Source organism: Musa acuminata, chromosome BXJ1-8 (assembly GCF_036884655.1).
Source record: "Musa acuminata AAA Group cultivar baxijiao chromosome BXJ1-8, Cavendish_Baxijiao_AAA, whole genome shotgun sequence".
NCBI lineage: Eukaryota > Viridiplantae > Streptophyta > Magnoliopsida > Zingiberales > Musaceae > Musa > Musa acuminata.
The window spans coordinates 46,123,503-46,130,938 of record NC_088334.1 but is presented as its reverse complement, the minus strand read 5'-3'; the positions used below and the strand labels follow the sequence as shown (position 1 = coordinate 46,130,938).

General features: G+C 41.4%; 1 non-coding gene and 1 pseudogene across 1 annotated transcript; one reads left to right on the top strand and one right to left on the bottom strand.

Moving 5' to 3' along the window:
• Nucleotides 1-205: 205 nt before the first annotated feature.
• Nucleotides 206-278, top strand: TRNAE-CUC (transfer RNA glutamic acid (anticodon CUC)). The gene has a single exon. It is a non-coding gene; the product is annotated as a tRNA-Glu (tRNA).
• Nucleotides 241-3,192, bottom strand: LOC103996527 (glucan endo-1,3-beta-glucosidase 6-like; annotated as a pseudogene).
• Nucleotides 3,193-7,436: the final 4,244 nt, after the last annotated feature.

The window sequence follows — 7,436 nt, the reverse complement described above, 5'->3', positions numbered from 1 at the left end:
TTCACAGTTGGATAACGATGCAGGACTCTCCATCTACAAATCTATACGTCGATGCCACTGTTGTCAGGTCACGATATAATTGGAGATTTTGTCGGATGTCGAGTCATGCGTGTGGAGATTGCTTGACACGCTGTTCATATTATCGTCTGGAAATTGTATAGCTATTAAATTATTATTTATGTTTCTACAGAAACATAAAACAAGATCCGTTGTAGTCTAGTTGGTTAGGATACTCGGCTCTCACCCGAGAGACCCGGGTTCGAGTCCCGGCAACGGAAACATTTTTGCCTTATTAATTTCTACTGCAGCCTTGGCAATAGATGGTGCGTCCCTTGTTAACGAACGGTATCTTGCCGATGTTGATCTCTTTTCTTGTTGTAGTTAAATCCCTGTACGTTGTTAGTATCCTAATGTCTGTATTACAACGTACAGAAGAATCTACATATCTTAGTGCGTGAACATATATTAGCTGTGATGAGGTTATCTCAAGCCTCTGTCATGTACTTTGTGAACTAATCATCACTCGCAAAACATCTGCACAACATTATTGCTGTTATTAAAAGTAGCATAATGAACACAGTTGTTTCTGTCTCTGGAAACTTAATTCTCATTGTCACCGTCTTGTTTTGTAATTTGGTATTGCTGATATTTGTTTCTTTCTGTCTTGGTCATTCTTCTGGTAGTAGCTATTGAATGCATATTTAACGTTGCCTCGTACATCCAGATCACCAAGGCTCGTGCAGTCAGCATTGGCACAAGCATAGCTTGCACTTGGAGCCATCCTTGAATCGTCGAGGCTGACTGAAGGCTTGAGGATGCACCATTTCTTGTCGAGATACTGAACATTCTGTGCCGCTCGAAATTTCCTGGCCGGATGCTCTTTTCATCCTCATTGATCAAGCTGAAAAGGATGCTCTTTTCATCCTCATTGATCAAGATGTGGTTCATGAATCCCTGATTAAATCGTTGAGCATACTGAGTGTTTGCATTCATATCACCATCAGTTGGCCAGCCAATCTCACCAACAATTATAGGGAGATCTCCGTATCCATTCTTCTTCAGGGCCCAAATGAGAGTATCATGGTTTGCGTCGAACATGTTGGTGTAGTTAGTTGTACCGTCAATAACAGGCACAGAATTTCCCTCAAAGAAAGCATAATCCACTGGAAAGTTTGGATCACCGTAGATGCTGATGAACGGGTAAATGTTGACAGTGAAGGGAGCTGCATTGTCGCTAAGGAACTTCACGATAGTAAGCACGAGATCATGGATGTCAGCTCGGAAATCCCCATCGGATGGTCTCCCACTTGATGATTGGTAAACATCAGCATTGAGAGGGATAGTGACTTTGACCTGGCTACTCAGACCAGCCTTGATGAGAGCTCCTTGAATGTTTTGGAGGGCTGGGAATGTAGTTTGCAGAAAGCTCCCATTGTATGTTTCCGAGAAAGGTTCATTTCCAACTGTGATAGAGCAATTCTTCAGGTAAGATGAGAATCAACAAGCATCAACATAGTTACCAATATTCAGAATAAGATTTTCTTATGAAGTTTTACTAGTCAGTGAGAGTAGAATAGGTCAAGTTGTAGGCCAAAATTACATGCTTTTGTATTCTCGACAGTCATATATTACATGCTAAAACATACTGGGTTCAAAGCTTTAAGCATTCAAATAGAATTGAAATTTAAGAAATGTCAGTCCAAAAAGCAGGACTCTAGATCTGATTCAGAACACATTTCTGGACATGGAAGTACATGAAATTTCAACTGGATCAAGAACATACTTCTGGTGGACATTCGGTGAGGCTTTACAGGCCACAGGGGAACTATGAAACAAAGGATTTTGAAGATGCAAAAACAGTCAGAACCATGAATCTGTGATCACTATCATTAATTGCTACATCTGATTATCGCAATGTTAAACTACTTCTGAATAAATATACTATTTATAAAAGATAAATAATGAACAAACAGTAAAGAAACCTAGCATGGTAGAAGCAATTATATTCAATTATACAAAAAAATATTGTTGGACAAAGATTGCATCAATCACAGACCAAAAAAAAAAGGAAAATAATAAACTAGCTGTGGAGACTTATTTGTGCATTTTCCAACTAGGTACTTGGATTAGGAGTTAAAGATAGAACCATAGATATGTATTTTCTGACCATTGCTCTTTGGACAAATATAAAATTTGATGATACATGTAATATGTTGTGATACATGTTAACATTTAGAAGGAATATCTTCATCTGAATGAAGCACACCAAGTCAAATGAACACTGGGATACATTACCTGATAATGAAGAGGGAAAAAAAAGAAGAGAATATGTTTGTTCCAACCAAGATAGGTTAATGGCAAGTAATGCATGAATGCTCCAAAAAAGAAAAGGAGTTACTTGTTCATAGATTATATTTTAGCTGTCTATAATAAGTACTGTCTTTTCTGTTAATATTCATTTTTCCTAGCTGCAGGAAACACTCTCAGATTAGAGGAAATACAACACTGAGTAAGCTCTAAGAACAAGCACATTTTCACTTGGAAGGGAGATTGATTTCAAGGTGATTTGCCTTTCAAACAGAAGATCAACCATCAATTAGGTGTGTTTTGTTTAACCCACCAAAGTTATAATCTCAATGCCCATCCTTCTATAAAGAACACAAGGGAAATTGGAATTTTTATTCTTTTGTTCTTTTCACCTCCACAAATGTGTTCAAGAACTAGATAAACCACAGAGATAGAGCATGATAGAACAAGAACTGGAGAAGTACCTGATGTGCACTCTACCATAGATGTATTCAGAGACATTCCTGGATACCCAGTTCTGTGCTGCCTTCATGCTGGTGGCCAGCATTGCAAGCATGTCATTAGGGATGCCAACCATCACCTCCAACCCACTCTTTCTCAGTGCACTCATTGTCCCCTTACCAGCATCAAACAGCTTCACCTTCTGAAACCCATTGTTCTTGAGCATTTGAACCACTGTCTGTGGTGGTAGAGGGTGGCTCGCCTGCGTCCCCCAGTTAGCACCAATCCCACCCACACAGACCACCAAGCAAAGCGCAGAAATCACCCTAAACCCCACTCTGAACCAACCCATGTTCACCAGAAATTTGGCTACCAGATCTCTGTAACACTTATGATTCCACAACCATCATGCCACAGATCAAATCAGCCTCATAGACTGGAAAATCTTGCAATATCCATACGAAGCAAAAAGTTAGGTATCATTTCAGAGAGAGAGAGAGAGAGAGAGAGAGAGAGAGGGGGGAACTCAAAGCCCAACTGATGATGGTGCTAAAGATCCATTCCAGAACTGGAAGAAGGAACAGAGATGGGATGGAGCCATGGAGGAGCTCACTGGGACAAGGCAGTGGAGAGTAGAAAAGAGACTCTCTTTCCGCAAACACCAATCCGAAAGCACCTCACTGCTGCAACAAGGACCATCCAGACTGAGGACACTGCCTCTGAATGCAACATCAAGAACAAACCGAAGCTTAGCATATTGCTGGTACAAATTAGCATTACAGGCAGGTCTCAGTATCTAAAGGTAACGCAGAGCACCACATGACATCGTCTTCCTTCTTCTTTCGTTGCGTGTGACAAAAGGTTCGACTTTGTCTCTGTTGCTTTTGCATTACACGAGTAATCTTACTCTCTAATCATACAACGAGTTCAACACGACAACGGATGGGCACGAATCACGAGGTTCTCGACGAATCGGACGACGTCGACACCCGAAAGGTGCACGAATCTGAATGCACCCTGTTGCGCGGGCTCGGGGGCATCAGGCGAAGGTGGAACCGCAACGTTCCACGCGGACGGTCATGATCACCGGATGACGCCAAGCGTGCCACCAAGCGCGCCAAGACACTAACCTTAATGCAGCCACGCCTCCGCCACCTCGTCCCCTCTCTCTCTCTCTCTCTCTCTCTCTGTGGCTCTGTTCCAGGTTTCGACGGCCCATTTCGTTGCCCAGAGAGAATAAAGGCGGCTTCTTGGTGCTGTTGGAATTCGCGACTCCGCCGTCATCCTGCGACTCTTCTTGCTCTGCTTCTCATGGGTGACATGACACCGCTCTCTTCAGGTTGGTGTGAGCTTCCCCTCTTCTTTGTTCTTGTATGCATTGTGTTATACTTGTGCTTCCGGACTAGAGGGTTGTTGTTTTGTTCCAAGATTTGAAACCTCAATCTCTAATGGTTTGTTGTGTGACTGCTTGTTGGGAGTAAACATTGCATGAGTTAGTTTTGTTCTAAGGTGGAAATCTAAACTTACTTCTAAGCAAGGTTTGCCATACCGGACTGTACCGCCCGGTACGGGCGGTACATACCGGTCCGACAGACCAACGGTACGCGGACCGTACTGTACCGTACCGACACTGTAGCACACTGTAGCGATACTGTAGCACACTGTAGCTGAGTGTACCGCTCGGTACACCGTATCGTACCGGTACCGAGCCCGGGTCGAAACACCGGTACGGTACGATACGACGAACCTTGCTTCTAAGTATTGGATTTTGTTGTGTGATAGCGTGCTGGGATTTGGGAGCTATTAAGCTGTCTATCTCCTCTGGTGCTTTTCTTTTTCCTAAGGTAGATAGTATTGTTATTTTGTTCTATAACTGTAACTGTTAGGATATGGCCTCTCCAAAGAAGAGAGGCTTCTCTACTTTAAGAGAGAGAAGAACCTCCAAGATATGAGGAGCTAATTCAAGACAAGTTAATTCTATTGCATAAAAGAAGATAACAATCTCAATTCATGCTGCAAGAGTTTACAATTATATATATTAATGTCATCAATAATCAAATGAATGAGAACTCTTGAATGACTTCAAATACAAATCTAGATGAAAAAAAGGGCATTGTACCTAAAAAAGCTCTCAATGTTGGCCGTTTACCAAATGACAGCCCTCTAATTGATTTTTACCTTGAGGTTTTCCATTTTCATCAATTTAATGAAAATACCCTTTGCCCTTGATTGTCGTCACCTTCGCCGCCCATTGCCTCCTCCTCCTCCCCCAACTACCTGCCTTTCCTCGTTGCAATGGGAGCAGGTGGGTAGAGTGGAGGTGTGCGACAAGGGTGCTAGCTGCGGAGGTAATGAAGAGGCGGCAAAGGCGACATTGCTGAGGGAGGGGGCAGTCGTGGTCCACTGAGTCAGTTGCACCACCCTCATTGCATGGGGGTGTCAATGGTGTCAGCATCATCGAGGGCAAGGGTGAGCCCGACCTGGCAAGCTGCTAAGTCGACAACGTAGTCGCGTTGTGTGGGGTGTCAGGAAAGGGCGGGCGGCGGGGTAGGAGGAGGAGGGGGAGGGGGAGGATGTTCGACGGGTGACATCGCTTGTGGTGGGAGTAGGGAGCTACGATGGTAGAGATGACGGTGGATGGGAGTCGGGGCGGTTGGGGGAAGGGCGGAGGGGCATTTTCATCAAATTGACGAAAAATGGGCGCCCATAGGTAAAAACCGATTGGGGAGGCGCCATTTGGTAAAAGCCAAACCTTTTGTTAGGTAAAATGTCCATGAAAAAATAGCTTTTTAAATAACACTATACCTATTTTAGGACTCTTGAACACCATCTGGAATCAAGACTAGACTCCGACTCCCTAAAAATCTGCTTGAGACAATGTGAAATATCTGTCCAAAACATCATAGAAAATTAAAAAACACCAGTACAGTTTTCCTTTTCAGAGCTGTTGTGTGTTGGTTCAAGATTTTATGAAGTTGTAAACCCCTAAAGAACTGTCAAATCTGCTCTAAATTGATCGAGGGACATATCCTAACACAAATTCCAACTACAAGTCCGGTTCTTGTGATGCATGCAGTAGTTTGTTGGAATTTAATTGGCTTTTTCTATATCCTATTAACCATCAAGGTAGAATATTTTGTGCAAATGTGCTGAAGCAAATTTCTTTTCTAGATTAGTTAAAATTGTTGAGTAAGCTATTGTTCTCTTAACTGTTATTGAAAAGATGGCAATGACTATGTTGGCTATTATCTATGTTCTCAGCAGCTGTAGAAATATGATACTGTTCATCTGCCTACTTTAATCACCAATTATTTAAAAATAGTTTTCTTTCACCCTTTTTTTTTTTTTTCAAGTGCCCATACCATGATTTAGTGGGCTCAAAATTGGCATAGACATTGTTCATCCAGTCTAATACAGTCAGTTTTGGTGTTCTGATTGGTATCCTATGGTCTCCAGGGTCATGATATATATGGCTATGCAATCATTAAGAGAATTTTGAAGAACACCCTGATATGACCAATTAAATTTGATGATGATTCTCTTCATTTTGTTCAACACATGAGGCATCCAGCTAATCATTGCATTATTGTTTTGCCAAGACTAGCAATAGTTAGTTCTGCCATGTTGATTTTTCATGTACAAGTGGCATGATGGAAACTTGCTGCCTACATCCTCTAATTCTTCAAAATCATGCTAACTCTCCTATGTAGATCATGCCATTATGCTTTACACCCTCTACCAAAAAATGTATATATAGACTGCAATTGAATTTCTTGTAAGTTCATCAACTGAATTTGAATTATCTTACAATCAAAAGCTTTTAGAAACTCTAAACTTTTAATGCTCATGCTAATCAGGAACTGTGTCCCTTAATCCCCCTCCTCTCCCTTTCATTGTTTTGATATCTCCAAAGTTTACCATCTAAGATTTTGTACAATACTTTGTATGTTTCAGACAGCACATCCATCTTCCTGATCTAGTTTTCTGTGTGGTCTGCTAACTATTAACAATAGATGAATCATCTCATGTTAGTATTTTTAACATATTGCATTCATTTCAAATAGAGAACCATTGATTTGATAGTTGATAAGGTAAATACCCAACCCATTCAATGCTAGGCATAATGAGTATAAGGGTCTCAAAATAACCTCTTTTTGTCCTATGAACTTTAAGGTGTATGAAGTCTCTTTGAGCTGATCTAAATTCCTCCCTTTCAAATTTGTCATGCACATGAGATGATATGATTGATTACCTGATCTGAACCTACTTTGTGGTACAGGAATTTGAGCTGGTTTAGGTTCATTATCAAATCATGTTTGAGACAATTCCAGATCATGCGAATGTTCCACATGCTTTCTATAGGGACATCAACAACTTTGGTCTCCAGAGGTGATTGAGCCAACCAATTACAAGCTAAGCTTTGGGTTCTCTGTGTTGAAACTACTGAAATGATTGGTGATCAATCCATGAATTCAGCATTTATATGTCCAATTATTGCATCTACATGTTCTTCCTATATCCTTGTTTGAGTGAGTTAATCGTGTCTGTTGCTGACCATTTCCATCTTCCAAACCTCTTTTTCGTCCCATCTAATCGAGCCATTCACTTCATCTTATCCTTTCTCTTCCACACATGTTTTATTCGTGTGCTAATGGCCTCGGCGTCTCGGTCCTCGAAAGTGAAGGTTA